The sequence below is a fragment of the Acomys russatus genome, chromosome 4 (genome assembly GCF_903995435.1).
Source record: "Acomys russatus chromosome 4, mAcoRus1.1, whole genome shotgun sequence".
Lineage (NCBI taxonomy): Eukaryota > Metazoa > Chordata > Mammalia > Rodentia > Muridae > Acomys > Acomys russatus.
The window spans coordinates 29940891-29958851 of NC_067140.1; the positions used below are offsets into that span (position 1 = coordinate 29940891).

General features: G+C 40.7%; 1 protein-coding gene across 7 annotated transcripts in view; it reads left to right on the forward strand.

Moving 5' to 3' along the window:
• Ambra1 (autophagy and beclin 1 regulator 1) overlaps positions 1-17961 on the forward strand; it is a 188631-nt gene that overhangs the window by 94209 nt on the left and 76461 nt on the right. The gene's annotated exons all lie outside the window — the stretch shown is intronic.

Here is a 17961-nt window from a genome sequence, read left to right on the forward strand (position 1 = left end):
GAAAACCTGGACTGTGTGATGGTTAAAGGTAAAAAGGCAACCCGTTTAAAGATGGCAGGCACTTGGGGCTATGAAAATGTTACATGCTGTTAGCTTTGTTTCAGGGACTGAGTGACTTTCTCTGTCTCTCTCTCTCTGTCTCTGTCTGTCTCTCTGTCCCTCTCTCTCTCTCTGTTTCTCTCTTTCTCTCTGTCTCTGTCTCTCTCTCTCCTTTTTCGTTCCTTTCTTTTTAAAATGCAACATAGTCTCATTATGTACTCCAGGTCTGGAATTTGCTCTGTAGACCAGGCTGGCCTATGACTCCCAAGTGCTGAGATGAAAGGTAACTGTTGGGGGATGGTCTGATGTATTTTGATGCTAATTACTGCTTGCTGTCTTTGTGACCCACCTGGGCAAGGCAAAGGAGATTGGTAGGGCTTGGGGAGAGAGAGAGGAATCCTGGGGAGAAGAAAAAAAGAGGGCCAGTAGGAGGAAGGAGAGAGACCTGAAGGGAAGAGAGGAAAGCTGTCATGGGTTAGATGGAGGAGAAGCACGTGGCTGGCATGGATGAAGAACATGAGCAAGTATTTGGGATTATGGATGGGAGGTAACTTGATTGAAGTTACTGGAAGCAGTTGGCATGGGATTGAGCCAGGGATCCCATGCCTAACCCACTATGGGAGGTAGTTTTGAGGATTGATATCTGCCCTGCCCCAGGTTAACTAAGGCTACTTTAAAATATAACAAGTGTCTGTGTCTTAACTGATTGCTAGCCAGGCCTACTGGTAATACTGATAATTTAAAAACAATAGGTAACAGTGTGCATCCCAAACCAAAACAATAGGTAATAGTGTCCATCCCAAACCCAGTTATTTTAGGGAATTTTGTTTTATTTTGAGACAAAGTCTCACTATGTATCCTTTACTGGCTTAGAACTTGCCATGGAGACCAGGTGTGCCTTAAATTCATAGAGATCTGCCTGCTTTTGCTTTCCAAGGCTGGGAATAAAGGTCTGAGCCACTATGCCTAGCTTTGTTTTAGGATTTCTACAGTGCTGTTGTGGCAGCTGACAGGCCATGGGATCTAGTCTTTTCCTTGACCTACAGGATTTCACAGTCCTTAGGAGATTCTCTGCCAGATGTTAGGACTTGATTGGCCCTGGCCTGGCAGATGAGCTGATTATTCCAATCTCTAGAAGTTGTTGGAAGAGGGCTCTGGCCCTAGTTGTTAAGCAGGGTGGATCTGTGCCTCTTCTTGCATGTGGCTTGGTTGAAGGCTTATGAAAGATAACCACTTACTGCCAGGCAGTGATACCAAAGAGCTCCTCTGCCTCCTTTTTTGTTCTAGACATCTGTCTCCAGTACTCCACACAGCACATCTTGCCCTTCTACCGCCAGCAAAACCTCTGTTACCTTGGCATCAAGCCTTTTATTTTATTTTAAAAAAATAACAGCTGTATTATTTCTTTTCTTCCTTTGCTCTAGTAAATCTGTACCTTTACTTTCCATTTACTACTTTCTGACCAGTGGCCTGACACCTGTAGACCTGATTTTCTTACAAATGCCTTTAACTATTGGGGGTTGGGCAGGGTTATAACATTTTATAGGTTATGTTGGATATGACATCGCCTGAGAAAGTGTGTCTATCAAATGATGCTAAATGCCACTAAGAGAAGAAAATCTAGACTTCTAGAACCTCATGCCTAAGTTAGTAATTGTTTCTATTCATCATTTATGTTTATTTTTTCAGTATCAATATTAGCATGCCTATTAGGGCTTCCTGTGAAGCTGTCATTGTGTGTAGATATTTGGATGTCCTTCCATATTCTGTTAACAGTTGTCACTGTTAGAAAATTGTAGTACTAATAGTAACAGCAAGAAAACCCCAAGTGTATATTACTTACTATGTACTAGGAAGCATTTTAAGTACTTTAGGAAAGTTTTGTTTCAGTCCTGCAGTCAGTTCTGAGACAACTGGAATTGTATAACGAACACAGAGGGAGCACTGGTGCCTCTGGACAGGCCTTAGCTGTACAGCTGGAGAGTAGAGGAGCCAGGTTCTGCAATCCAAGACTTACCCTCTAAGCCATTTCATAGTCTGCTGTCCCTTGGTTATTAAAAAAAACAAAAACAAAGAACCAATATAGAATTTTTCCCCCAAGACATTAACACAGAAGATAAAAAGGACTCTTAGGTAGGTTTCCCTGACTTTCAGAGTTTTTCTTAATCATTTTGTTTTAAATGGTTCCTAGGCTTGTTCAAAGCTTTATTGAGTAGTACTTGCTGAGGGAAATCTTACTATGTAATAGTAGCTTTTTCCCTGAACCTTCTTGTTCTCCTGGATATATATGTTTTGCTTTTTATTAAACTTACTTGTGGTCATGTAATTGAGATGCTATAATAATGACTTTAAGAGTGCAAGAGAAGGCCGGGCGTGGTGGCGCATGCCTTTAATCCCAGCACTCGGGAGGCAGAGGCAGGCGGATCGCTGTGAGTTCGAGGCCAGCCTGGTCTACAAAGTGAGTCCAGGATGGCCAAGGCTACACAGAGAAATCCTGTCTCGGGGGAAGAAAAAAAAGAGTGCAAGAGAAATTAGTCTTTTTCACAGTAAGGATTCCCAATTTCCCTGGAAAGGTACTTTCCCTTATATGATTGGAACAAGATTGCAATGGTACCAGAGCAGTTATGTTTTGCAAATACTTGTTCTGCAGGTTTTACAGTTCAGTCAGTGTTCTGGACTAGTGTTGTTTTTAATAACAAAAATCTGTCATTTGATTTTACCAATAAAGACTCAAGAGCCAGATGCAAGGGTGAAAGCCTACTAGCTCAGAGAGGCAGGGAAAAGACCCAGATGACCTTAGCCAGTATCCCAAAAGGGAAAAAACCCTTCTCCATGCCATTTTAATTACACTTCAATTCAGTGTCCCTCCTTGTGTTTACTTAATGTTCACTCCCTATCAACTAGTTACTTACTCCATCTCTCAACCTATGGTTGGCTTTATTTAGCTTTTACTTACAGAAAGCTCCTGGTGTGTGACAGGGCTGAGCCACACCACAACTAGAAACAGGTTTTTCCAGTTCACTATCTTGGGGACTGCAACAGGCTAGCCTGAACCAAAACAGACAGAATCCCTGCCCTCCTGTGTCTGGGAATCTTGATGGTAGATCATACCTTAAAGTGCTGCTTAGTTATTGGTTCCAAACATAAATAGAACCTCTGTGTGGTGAGTGCCTTTTTGCAAAAGGGAAGTTTGGAAATTTGGCAGATATAGAGGGATGAAGCAAGCACGCAACTGCAGTTTTAGGCGTTGTGACCAGTACTGTGATGGCAAATGATTCTCCAGTGGTAGCAAAGCTATTCTGAACATCAATAAAAGTAGATTTGTGGAAAATTAAGATTCTTTCAATTCGCTTTTTCTAGCCAGAGCCTGAGACTGCTCATGGAAAAATGAAGCCCTTGCCACTGAGTGCCAGTGGTTTGTTAATCTTCATTTCTTCTCTTCTATCTTTTTGTTTGCAGCCTTCACAATTGTGTAGGTTTCTACTGATCTCCAACCAACTATCAACCCATGGCAGCACAGATTCTGAACCCGTATTTAAAGAAGTATATGTACACTTAAGTGCTATGGCATCTCTAACATGTATATGGGGCAGGGCATGTAGCATTGTAGCTCCTCCTGTTGACTTTTTAGCAGACAAGGACTGAAATGAAGCTAAGCGCTGCCTCAGTGGATGAGATGTAGTCCTTAGTACTTTCCCATACACTGTTTCTGTCAATCATTGTTCCACCTTGTGAAGTAGGTGTTGGTGATAGCATTTCTACCCAGCAGAGTTTTGCCTAGCATAATATATGAGATGCAGATATGGGAGATTAAAACTGTTCTACCTAACTCTCTTCTGTTTTCTGAGCCATTTTGCTTGAGTTCAAGTAAGGAGTATCTCCCAAAAGGTTCTTAATCTTATAACAGTTTTCAACATGTTTGAGGTCTCAGAAGTCCTTGCATGGGACAGTTTCCTGTTAATTACTGGAAGAACAAAAATCTTCCAAAGATAGAGGCTGAGTAACATAGGGTATGTTATCTGCCCTGCATAATCCTCTTGACTTTCATCCTAATGAGCATCTGTTCCTGGCAGATGTGAGCCTGTTATACTTAACTCACTATTTTGATTAAACTCAATGGGAAGTGTCAGATTTTTCTTGTTCTTACCCACAGGTCATTGGAATCTGGTCAAATGTCCTAGATTAGAGCTGACCATGTGCTAAGTGGTCTTTGTTTCTCTCTTGACACTTAGTCCAGTGGTTCTCAGTCTGTGGGTGGTGACTGCCTGGGGGTGGGATCAAACAACCCTTTCACTAAGACTATCAGAAAACAAATATTTATATTCTGATTCATAACAGTAGCAAAATTAGTTATGAAGTATCAGTGAGATAATTTTATGGTAGGACTCACCACAATTTGTGGAACTGTATTAAAGGGTCACATCACTGGGAAGATCAAGGACCACTGCTTTAGTCATTTAGGATTATATTGTTCATTTTCCACATACTTATGATTCTCTCTGCTCTGCTTTTTCTTTTCTTTTTTTTTTAAGTCTCTAATTTTGGTGTGGCTTAAGGACATACTCTGTATGGTTTCAGTTATTTTAAATTTTTTTATAACTTGTTTTTTTGCTTAGCATATGGGCTAAACCAGCAAATGTGTTTGAGCAGAGTACGTATTCTGTTAGCGTTAGATGAAACTGTGTAGGTGTTTGGTTAATAGTGTTAATATTTTGTGTATCTTTATTGGTTTTGTGTCTTGTTCAATCCGTTGTCAAGATGATATTGAAACAAACTATTATTGCTGAATTGTGTCTTTCTCCCTTCAGTTTTGTTACTTTTTAATTATAGTGTTTTTGATATTCTCATGGAAATGTTTTACTAACATTTTTGTCCTAGAGACTATTTTTATATTTGTATAGCTAGTCCAACTGTCTTGTGGTTTCTGATTGCATGATATATTTTTTCCATCCTTCATTTTCAACTTAGTTGGTTTTTGTTTTTGTTTTTGTTTTTTTGTATGTTTGTTTGTTTGACATAGTTTCACTGTGTAGTTCAGGGTGTCCTAGAACTTACTCTGTATAACCTAGGTTAGCCTTGAACCCACAGTGAGCCTCTGATGTGTATGCCACTAGGACTGACTTTTATTTAGATTGCTTTTTAACCAGAAGAAGGCATATAGTTGTATCTTAGTTTTGAAATGTATTTATTATTTGTGTGTACATATATGATATGTAAATATGAGTGTGAACATGTATTGCTATGGCACTGTCTGGTACAGCTAGTACACTCTGTGTAAGAGGACAGCTTTAGAATCTGGTTCTTTCCTTCCACCATGGATTCTGGGAATCAAACTAGGTTGTCAGATTCTCATAGTAGTGCTTTTACTTGCTGAGCCTTCTCACTGGCCCACATCTTGATTTTCTTTGAGCCAGACAGCCTCTCTCTTTGGATTATTTAGTTAATTCACATTTAGAGTTCTTATTGTGGACTTTTGTCTGCCATTTTGCTGTTTGTTTTCTGTATCTTTAGTGTGAGTTTTTTTTGTTTGTTTTGTTTTGTTTTGTTGTTTTGTGGGAGGGAGGGTCTGGCTTTTACTATGACTTTGTATTACATGGCATCATCTCCCATGCCATTTTAATGGCTTTACTAATTTTCAAAGAGTATCTTATTAGAATTTACTTGATGTTTATATAGACTTGATTCTGGTAAGATAGGTAAACATTGCCCTCCATAGCTTTGTTCCTTTTCCTTCTGTTGGGCTGTCATTGTCATATATGGTAAATTCAGAGATGCTGCAAACACAACAATTTAATTGCTTTATGTAATCTTAGGTTCTAAGCATCCTTCTGTTTGTTGACTAGGTTGGGTAAGACAGAGCCCTCTCTTTACAATAATTTACTTTTCCTTATTAAGTTTGTTTGTTTGTTTGTTTGTTTTGCTGTCCCTCTTCCAAACACCATTTTTCTTTTCTTTTTTTTCTTTTTTCTTTTTTCTTTTTTGTTTTGTTTTGTTTTGTTGTTGTTGTTGTTGGTGGTGGTGGTGGTGGTAATGCTAACTGTCTGTATTCACAATCAAACACCATTTTCCATTAGATTATTTTTTTTTCATTGAGACACAGTTTCACTGTGTAATCATAAAGCCTGGCTTTATGATAACAATCTTGCCTCAGTGCACCCAAGTGTTGGAATTGTGGATATTGTATTACCAGCACTGGCATTCTTTTTACTTCCTGTAAAGCACCAATGCACTCTCTTACATGTCTTCCATTTGCGTGGCACATAGGGAGTTCCTATCAGGATCTTTCTAGCTTAGTTCTGTCAATGTCAGTGGGCATCTGGGACCTTGGGCTTTCTGATTTTTAGGGATTATCCTAATTTGACATCCTGATAGCAGCATCATTGTCAAGTACAACAAATTGTATTCTGGGAAAGATGACTGATAATAAATATAAATGAGCCACCTTGGTATTAAGTACAAATAGAAGTAAATGCTGATTTTGCATTATTTTCCTATCTGCTCTATACACCTCTGGGACACTGTAGCCAGGCAAGTAAAGTGAGTAACACATTCCAACCCAACGTCAATTAAGATGGCTGTTTAGAATCCCAGATAAATGGACAATTAGTGGTGATGGTACTAACTAGTGCTGCTTTAATAATTAACCCAATTACCTTTCCTTCTGCTCCAGTGATAAAATTGAGAGTGATAAAGAGCTGGCTTGGTTGCCTGGGAAATAGTAAATGTAGCGCTCCCTGAGAACACAGTCCCAACTGCTGGGCAGCACCAGGTAGAGCTTTTTACTTATTTGGTATCCACAGCCACTGGCACAGTTCCTGCGGCCCTTCTTCCTAGAATCTTCTTAGAACACCAATGAGAGGTATGCCTATTGAGAACCTGCCTTCAATTGTTTTTGCTGTGTCCCTGTATTCTTTCAGGCTTTTCTAGGGGAAAATACTGGCCTTGACAAGTTTGCTGTCCCTTTAATATTTAATATTTGAGACTTGGGTTTGTTTATTTGTTTATTTTTTGAGTTTTTATGTTTCCCCTGAGCTACTTTACCTCTGAGTCTCATTTGTCCTGTCATTTTGAAATACACAGCTATTTATAAATGCTTATTGTTTAGCTGTTTCCAAGGCACATTGGGCACTAAAAGATAACTAATGCTCTTAGGGAGCTTACAGTCTAGCCAGGGAGTGACCTGATTTTGGTTTTCTGTGTTGTTTTTTGAAGAATTGGAAGGTTTTTGTTGTTTGTTTTGGACCCTGTCACTTAAAAAAAAAAAAAAAAAAAAAAAGATTCCCCTAGAATTTTCATTGTCAATCCAGATAGGTTAGCTAAGCTACATCTCCATGCTGAATTTGTACCTTCTGCCAATAGCAGAGAAGAGAAGACCTTGTCAAGACCTTGGAAAAGTAGCATAGTTGAAGAAGGCAGAAGCTTTGAGAGAGCTGGTTGTAGGCAAATGCCTGTATTCCCAGTACTCAAGAAGTTGAGGGAGGATGGTTATAAATTCAAAATAATCCCATGCTTCTTAGTGGGTTTGAGACCAGCCATCAGGACATTTTCTTTTTCCTTTTCTTTTTTCTCAAGACAGGGCTTCTCTGTGTAGTCTTGGCTATCTTAAACTCACTTTGTAGACCAGGCTGGGCTTGAACTCACAGAGATCCCCCTGCTTCTGCCTCCCTGGTGATGAGATTACACGGTGTGCCACCATGCCTGCATTTTCTTAATTAGTGATGGCTATGAGAGGAATCAGCTCATTGTGGGTGGTGCCACCCTTGGGCTGGTAGACCTAGATGCTATAAGAAAACATCTGAGCATGCCATAGTAAGAAAGTCAGTATGCAGGATTCCTCCATTGCCTCAGAAACAGTTCCTGCCTCCAGACGTCTGCCCTGACATTCTTTGGTGATCTGGAAGTGTAAGCAAAATAAAACCTTTCCACCCTGAGTTGCTTGTAGTCTTGGTATTTTATCACAGCAATAGAAATCCTAAGACTGTAGTTAGAATTACTGTTCATTTTAGTTGTGGTTGCTGAGGATGTTTTATAACCTAAAATGCCCCACTCTAATTCAGACTTCTTTACTTTTCTGTTTCTTTATGATATGATTTGTATATGCTTTGGCATGTTTGCACCCCTTAGAACAAGTAATGCAGTGATGTAGAAATCTGCTCAGAGGATGTAAAGGGGATAAAAGCCAAGTGTGAGGTCAAAGCCGTATTTCTAATGGAGACAGGCACCGTCTGTATTTCTTTGTTCTCTTTTTTATACTTTCTTTGGGAGCAGAAATCCATTCTGAACCCAGAAAAAGTTTGGAACAGCCCTCTTTGCTTTCTTCTTTCTCCATCAGTTTTTACCCAAATGATGAGTATATATGGTAAAAGGTAACAATCCATGTAGACTCTCCAGCACTTCTTTTAAAAATGGTGATCTTTTGTTATTGTGTGTGTGATGGGGATGGTATGTGTGTCACAGCACACCCGTGGAGGTTAGATGAAGATGCTGTAGAGTCTGTTCTCTTCCTCTGCCTTTATTTGGTTCTGGGGATCAAACTCAAGTCATGTGGCTGAATATCAAGTCCCTTTACTTGCTGAGCCATCTCACCAGCACCTGCCAGGCTTTTGTCTAACCTCAGGCTCACATTACATTTTTCCTTTTCACATTCCCCAGAAGCCTTATTTCATTGCAAGCTGGCTGGAAGTGTCATGGGAGCTGGAGACTTTCCTCTCACTCTTATACACCTGTGGGTGTTAGTTTCCTTTAACACTTGCTAACTTACAAGGTCAGCTCTTCCCCTGGGTCCTTTTGACCTCACCTGGAGTAGCCCCCATGGATATTTTGGTAAAAGTCTTAATGTGGAAAGTCGCCTATAGGTGACTGATTAATGACTGGGGCGGGGTAGTGTTGTCACTCCGTAGCTGCCTAGTTATACCCTATAAACACATCTTCCATCCTGTAAATACACTCTCCTTTTAAAAGAAAATAGTATTTTTATTTTATTTTACTTTTTGCCAAGCAGTGGTGGTACACCCCTTTAATCTCAGCACTTAGGAGGCAGAAGCAGGTGGATCTCTGTGTGTTAGAGTCCAGCCTGGTCTACACAGTGAGTTCCAGGACAGTTAGGGTTACATAGATAAACCAAAAGAAAAAAAATAGTATTTTTATTCCTTGAGAATTTCATACATGTACAGTGTGTATACACACGCGCGCACACGCACATGTGTCATATATACACACACACACATAATGTATTTTGATCTTATCTACTGTCTTTTCCTCCTTCCAACTCCCCGCCTCCATACCAACCTGTTTCCTCACTGATATCCTGTCCTGTTGTTATTATTATTATCCCACTGACTCCAGTTAGTGCACATCATATGGACAAAGTTGTAGACAACCTACTGTGGTCATATTCCCAGATGTGACTCTTTTTCCCTCAGCTAGGGGTGGGACCTAAAGAGTTTCTACTTTATCTGCAGGAATTTTAACTGGCTTGATCTTATCCAAGTATCCACAGCCACTGTGAGCCATGGCATATCCAGAGCAGTGTTTTACAGTTCTTCTCCTCCTCTAGTTCTTAAATTCTGTTCACCTACTCTTCGACAATATTTCCTGAGCTTAGCATAGGGAGAAGTCAATATGGATGATCTTCTAAAGCTGGGCCCTCACTGTCACTTATTTTTAGTACTTTGACCAGTTATGAGTCTCTGTAGTTACTTCTACCTATGGAGGGGGCGCTTGTCTGATCAAGGTTGGGAGCAGCACCAGTCAGTCTATAGATATAAATATGTGTGTTCAGAAGGTGGTTTGACAGCCTGACCATTTACTGAAATAGTACCAGTATGCCTGCCTCTCCAGTAGTTTTTTTTTTTTTAAGGGAAGTGGAAGTGAGTCCCCATTTTATCATAAATCCAGCCCACTGCAGCTGTATGCTATGCAGGAGGGGCCCAGCTTCACTTTCTTGTCTTCCCCCCCTGCCCCTCCCCCCAGACAAGGTTTTTCTGTGTAGCCTTGGCTGTTCTGGTTTCCCTTTGTAGACCAGGCTGGTTTGAACTCACAGAGATCCGCCTGTCTCTGCCTCTATTTCCTTGTCTTGAGCTATGGTACTGAATTCTTCAGAGCTACTTGGAAATAAATTCATGATATTTACTTTGTGGCTCAGGGCTATTACAACAGATCTCCACTCCTCACCTCCCACCCCCACACCCCTAAAAAGCCCTATTTCCCATAGTAGAGGATTTAACTGGTTTGGGCTACAAAGCAACAGAGAGAAAGCTAGATAATAGTTAGAAAGTTCAAATTTTCAGTTAGAAGTGGGTTGTACGATAGACCTTTGAGGAAAATATGTCATTTATTTTCACAAACAAAAATGGCTAGGGCTGAAGAGATGGCTCAGAGGTTAGGAGCACTGGCTGTTCTTCCAGAGGTCCTGAGTTCAATTCCCAGCAACCACATGAGATCTGGTGCCCTCTTCTGGCCTGCTGGACCACATGCAGGCAGAATACAGTATGAATAATAAACAAATAAATCTTTTTTAAAAATTAAAAAGAACAAAAGACAAAAAATGGCTAGAAAGGTGAACTGTCAACTGGGCAGTTTAGCACGTCCCTGATCCCAGCACTCAGGGAGGCAGAGGCCAGCAGATCTTTATGAGTTTGAGGCCAGCCTGATATACAAAGGGAGTCCAGGACAACCACAGTTACACAGAGAACCCTGACTTGAAAAACCAAAAAAAAAAAAAAAAAAAGCTGGGCGTGATGGCACACGTCCTTAATTCCAGCACTCAGGAGGCAGAGGCAGGAGGATCGCTGTGAGTTTGAGGCCAGCCTGGTCTACAAAGCAAGTCCAGGATAGCCAAGGCTGCACAAAGAAACCCTGTCTCGAAAAACAAACAAACAAACAAAAAAGAAAGAAAGAAAGAAAAAGAAAAACAGGAAGGAAGGAAGATGAACTCTCTTTGCAATATACCATAATAATGGTTGCTTTTTATAGTATTTGCTGACTTCCCAGGAAGCTTTTACAACATTATATTAGTAGTTTCTCTTGGACTAATAACATGAAAAAGCTGGGAATATGCATAGTCACTCCTGCTTATTAGAGTGATGTTTCACTTAGGCTGAGGCTGTAGCAGTATGAAATTATCCAAAAACATTGCCCATCATATCAAACTGACAGAGGCATTGCAGAAATAGGGAAGTTAGTGATTTAGATACAGATTTAGCCATGAACTAGTATTAGATCATATTTTTAAATTTGTTCGTTATGATATATCATATCTCAGATTTGTTTAAGTCAGGCTGTCTTGTAGCCCAAACTGACCTCAAACTCCTGATCTTCTTGCCTGTTTCTCAAGTGTTGGGAAACACACCTAGCTTTGAATGTGCTTGCATTTATTTATTTATTTATTTATTTATTTATTTATTTATTTATTTGAGACAGGGTTTCTCTGTGTAGCCTTGTTTGTTCTGTAGTCAGTTTGTAGACCTATCTGGCCTTGCCCTCACAGAGATCCGCCTACCTCTGCCTCCCAGTGCTGGCATTACAGATGTGTGCCACCGCACCCTCACCAAACTTGCTTTTTCAACAAACAGGGGTTGGGGATGTGGCTCAGTAGGTAGAGTACTTGGCTAATCAAATATAAAGCCCTGATTTTGATTCCCAGCACCACATAAACCTGGACACGGTGGTACACACCGGTAATTCCAGGACTTGGGTGGTAGAGGCAGGAAGGCCAGAAATTCAAGATTAGCATCAGTATACATACTGCATTTGAGGCTGGCCTGAGCTATAAGAAATCCTGTTTTGGGCAAACATACATATACATTCTAAGATCATTTACTCTATCAAATACTGTTTTGAGCATTCCTGAGTATACTAATCTTCACATTTCTATGATGTACTATTATTACTGGTGTTTTTTAATTAGAGGAAACTGGGGAGAAACAGAGATACTTGAAAGAGCTAGAACTGGTACTCGGAGTCAGCTGTAGATTGGCACTTTTCAAACATGTGCTGTTTGTGTGATTTTTTTTTTTTTTTATGTGTAGGAAAACAGACTAAAATATATATATATATATACATATACACACACATACACTTAGGCTTTAAGAAAACAAAAATAATTTGCTGGACTATAAGACTGCTTTAAGGAGAGGGCTCTTACATCCTTGTAGCTACTGATTGTTCTTGTAGCTCCTTTACCCTAGAAAGAAGGCCTGTATAAGAATTACATTCCCAAACAATGAATCCTGAAGAGGTAATTACACTGTTGCCATCCCATTGGGAAGAAGGCTGGGGCGGTGATTACATTCCAAAACAAAGCTATTCGGGTATAATTGCACTGTGCTGCTCTTATCAGTCTGGGGAAGGCAGGCCTCTGGTCTCCATCCTCATTTGTTTTTGAGATGGAATCTGAATAGCATTCAATTAATAGTCAAGACCCAGGCATGGGGAAGTCAGCCAAAAAAGCCAAGAAGACATTAGCTTGCTATTGGTGTTTCCTGCAACTGAAGTTTTCCATACCTCTAAGTAACAGCAAATTTGAGAGAGTGTCTGCTTAAAAACATGTGTTTGACTAATGAAAGATCAGAGACCCTTGTTTCAGTCATACCTTCACTGGTCATTGTGCACAGAGGAGAGATGATGGGTAGCCGTGAATTTTTCCTCTCCCATCAGCAGCTTTTGCTCTGTCAAATGATACGTCTTCCTTTTAATATTTTTGTTTGTTTGTTTGTTTTGGTTTTTGTTTGTTTTGGTTTTTTCTTTTGTTTTGTTTTTTCGAGATAGGCTTTGTCTTTGTAGCCTTGGCTGTCCTGGACTCACTTTGTAGATCAGGCTGGTCTCGAACTCACAGTGATCTCCTGCCTCTGCCTCCCGAGTGCTGGGATTACAGGCGTGCGCCACCACGCCTGCCCTGCCCTTTTAATCTTTTTAAAGATGTATTTTTTTAATGTGAATGTGTGCTTTGCCTGTATGCATGCATGTATGTATGTATGTATGTATGTGCTCCATGTGTGTGCAGTGCCTATGTAGGTCAAGAGAAAGCATCAGATTCCCTGTAACTGGAGATATAGATGGTTGGGAATCACCATCTGGGTATTAAGAATCAAACTTGGGTCTTCTGCAAAAGCAGCAAGTGCTTTTAACCACTGAGTTATCTCTCCAGCTCTGCTTTTAATCTTTTAATTAACACTTCCAACATGTATATTTTTTTCATCTATATGACTTCTAGTTGTGAATCAAAAAGCCCCTCTCTGGTTCTGTTGAAATAATAAGCCAAATTAATTTTACATCTAGACTAGACTAATAGTACAACCCGTTTGTTTTGTTTTATGAACCAGAGAACAGAAGAGCGAGTGGCTTCATAGTCATGTTTGTAAAACTAGGAGAGTAGGGTGAGATGTGTGTTATTGGCTTGAGGATTGTATAGCATTCAGAAGTAGTCCATCCTCAGCCATTTATCAGTTTGCTAATGAATAAACCACCCCAAAGTTGATTGACTCAAAATTATTCATTGCCCCTTACAATTCTGTGTGTGCAGTCCTTTTAGTTGGTTTGGCCCCTTAGCATTCCTGCATGGTCAGTTGATGATATGGCCAGGTAGTCTTAGCTAGAAGAAGAATGAGTGAATGAACCGACCCTAGTCCCTGAGGGACATATGCCACGCTGTGCGGCAGGAAAGACTTTGCAGATATGTATGATGAAGTAAGGTATAGGACTTTTTGTTGGAAGTGTTAAAGGTCTTAAATTGAGGAATATACTAGATATTTGTCTTGAGGCTCTGGCAAAATATCCTACAAAAACAGTTTAAGGGTTTATTTTGGCTTACAGTTTGAGGCACAATCTATCACAGTGGAGAATTATGGTGGTGGCAGCTTGAGGCAGCTGGTCACATTGCATCCACAGTAAGGAATCAGAGAGCAACAAATATTGATTCTTACTTAGTCTCCTTCTGTTAGTCAGTCTAGAGCCCAAGCTCAGCAAATGGCGCTACCCATACATTAGGGGGAGCCTTCCCACCTGTGTTAGCCCAGTCTAAAGCATTTCCCACAGGCCTGCCCAGAGGTTTGTTACCATAGTGAATCTAAACCTTGTCTAGACTGGCAGTAAAAATCAACTATCACAGGGATTGCCCTGAATTATCTGAGTAATCTCATTCTTATTGTGTAAACTATTAAAAGTAGAATGCAGAATGATCAAAGAACTGTAGCTTTTAGCTACACAGTAATAAAGATAGGAGTATTCTCTGCTGATAGAAAGGAATCAGAAACCTCAGTTTCTTACATGTATAAGGAACAGAATTCTTCCCATGGCACCTAGAAAGAAAGACAGACTTGCCAACTCCTTGGGGCCCTCGTTGAATTTTGGACCTATGGAAAGATAATAAATTTGTGTTGTTTATCCAGTAAGTTCTTAGTAGTTGTTATGGCAACCATAGAAAACTGACAAGTAGTGAAGTTGGCTTTACAAACATATCTGGGATTTGGCAGGCGAGTTGGCCTTTTCTGTTCATCAGTAAACTAGCCTCTTTACTGTTTCTTCACAAGGTCTCGTCATTCTAAACATACTCAAAATAAGTTGGCCTAAAGATACAGTGAGCCTTTCCATTTGTCTTGTGCTATATTGTCTGTCTGTCTTCTTTCTTTCTTTCTTTTTTGTAAAGACAGTATCTTGGCATAGCCCTGGCTATCACTGTACTCACTAGGTAGCCTAGGATAGCCTTGAGCTTGTGAAAATCCTGTTGTTTGAACCTCCCCTGTCCTGGGACTGTATGTCAATGGCAGACATTTACCAATACACATAGTCCCTTGTGTTCCAGGTGTACTGGAGGGGGCTGTCCAAAGGCATAGATACTGGAAAACTTGTGTTGTGAGGGGTCATTGTAACCACGAAGGTTTGGGATGTTAAGCAGCGTGTAGTTCATGATGAACAATGGCTTTTCTAAGTTTCCTTACACATACTAAGGGAAAGCTCTGCATATGGGAGAATAGAGCTGTGTAGATTTGAAACATGCATGAAAGATTTTTTCACATCATTTTTTATTCAGAAAAAATTGAATTTAGAAATGATATTCCAATACGAAGGTAGCTTTGGTTTTCTAGACATAGAATGTTAGAGAAACTACCTTTTCTTTTCCCCTGGGTATTTGCTAGGATATAGCCCTGTACTTCAGTGTGCTGAAGGGTAAAAAGATATGCAAAAGAGCTCTGTGGGTGGTTGGGCCCCTTGGGGCCACATGTATTTCTGTGTAGGAGGAAGACTGACAGAATTAACTGGGAGCACTTACTAAATTGTCTGTAAGTGAACCTGTATTCACAGTCTCATTTATAATCCAAGCTCCTTTAGCAGAGGCAAATTAGAAGAAAAGTTCCTGGAAATTATGGCAGGGAACCTTTGTGTATCCAGTCACTAGTTTGTGATGGCTTCTTTTTTGGAGAAGGGGTTTTCTCAGATTGGGTCATAGTATTTGCAGGCTGTGTCACATTCATTCTCCTGCCTCAGCCTCTCAAAGGCACTCCTGGTTTATATGCTGCCTTTTTTTTTTTTTTTTTTTTTTTAAATAAATAGCAGTAGCTGGAGGAGCTAGAACTCAGGTCTTCCCATGTGCAGCACTTAAAAGTCTACTTAGCTTTCTTGATGTTGGTAGTTAAAAGCTACTTTATGAGCTCCAAAATTGAATGTGTAGCTTGAGCCTCAAGTCACATAGAGACAAGTCAGTGCTTAAGAAGTCATTTATTTAGGACATCCTTGATGATCATGCCTCCTTCTTGACCCCCATCAGCCATTGCTCTTGGTAAGTCCTGGAGTGTACACTTGCAGTTGCATTCTAAATAGTATAACCAGTGTACCAGTTTTAAGCTGGTTTTGATAGGAGCTTCATGATGAAGTTCTGTGGGACACTACATGGGCTAGTGTGCTTGATAAACGACTCTTTGCTTTGCCTCCGAGCTTAGCCAAGACTTCTGATATGAAGGTGAGGCAGAAGGGGGCCACTGCTACAACTTGAGGTGTACTCTCTCAGAAAGTAAGAGAAGCAACATGTTCAGCTTAGCCTGGAATAGGGAGAGTGTAGATTCCATTCTTGAGAGAGATGACTAGTGCCAAAAATGGAGACATGTGGACTGTAATCTAAAGAAGCAGAGTTTCCGTCCATAAGAAACTTAGACCTTCTCTCTTTTCCCTGATAAGAGGGGAGTCAACAGTGATGAGAAGATGCCTAGTGTCCTGCCTTTCTTCTCTCAGTGCCCTGTGAGTCTTTTTTCTCTCAGGGGTCTCAGTATTTAAACAATTTAAACTGGATCTTTCTCAAGGTGGAACTCATACACACGTACATACAACTGCCAGTGGAACTAACTGAGAGCTAATAAAATGCACAAAATAGTTTCTGGTCTAAATATTTTCACTGACTCCTCTAAAGTAACAGGGATAGAAGTGGCAAGTGTTATATTGCTTATTAGGTAAATTAATTAAAACTAAAAATATGATTACATAGCTGAAATAAATTCCCTCAAATACTTAGTTTCTTTACTTTCATCCAGAGGGACTATCGGAACAGGGACTATGGGAACAGGGACTATGGGAACAGGGACTATCGGAACAGGGACTATCGGAACAGGGACTATGGGAACAGGGACTATCGGAACAGGGACTATCGGAACAGGGACTATGGGAACAGGGACTATCGGAACAGGGACTATGGGAACAGGGACTATGGGAACAGGGACTATCGGAACAGGGACTATCGGAACAGGGACTATGGGAACAGGGACTATCGGAACAGGGACTATGGGAACAGGGACTATCGGAACAGGGACTATCGGAACAGGGACTATGGGAACAGGGACTATCGGAACAGGGACTATGGGAACAGGGACTATGGGAACAGGGACTATCGGAACAGAGACTATGGGAACAGGGACTATGGGAACAGGGACTATGGGAACAGGGACTATGGGAACAGGGACTATCGGAACAGGGACTATGGGAACAGGGACTATGGGAACAGGGACTATCGGAACAGGGACTATCGGAACAGGGACTATGGGAACAGGGACTATGGGAACAGGGACTATGGGAACAGGGACTATGGGAACAGGGACTATGGGAACAGTCTAGGAGCATCTAGCATGATGAAGTTTTGAGCTACTCTTGTCTTTGTCTTACTTAGGGAAATTTTAAGCCTCTGTATGTTAGGAGCAGCCCCAAGCCCAAGGGTTAGCGTGAAACTCTTCAGATAGCTCCCGGCACTATTATCCAATACCAAGCTACCCCCAGAAATATTCAATCTGAGTGAAACGTGGTGTACTTGTTCTGCTGGTGGCTTCATGACAAATCACCTAACATGTCTCTACCTCACCCATTCAACTGCCAACCAAGACTTAACTTATAAAATTCCCTGAGCTGCCATTGGGTAGAAGTAACTAGAATTGGCCATAGCACATGGATGATAGGTCAGAAGGAAAGACTGACTGGCTCTTTTTCCCTCCCTCAACTCATGTACTTTTTTTGCTTTCCATTATCACTTCTAGGTACTACATGTTATAGGTTTGATTGGTGTTACTGATACGCTTTACAGGCTTTATATGGAGCCCTCATCCTTTTGTGTTCTCAGTATGATGAAACATGACTAATGTCAATGTAGCGAGGGACAGGGTTCTTTTCTGGGTCTGGAAGAAAATTGTAGAGTTTAAAGTTCTAATGCACAAAGCAACAAAACCTTCCAACAACTGATCCTTCTTGTTGAGTTTAGACTTTATTTAAAGCTGGCACCTTTTCTTTACCCTGTCTAATATTTTAAGACAGGGTCTCAGAAAGCTCAAATAACAAAACTGGCTTTGAACTGTCTACTTTTAATCCCAGGTGCTAAAATACAAATCTGTGCCACCACACCTGGCTGCTGTTTGGGGGGAAGGTACTAGGGATTAAACCTGGGGCCTAGTG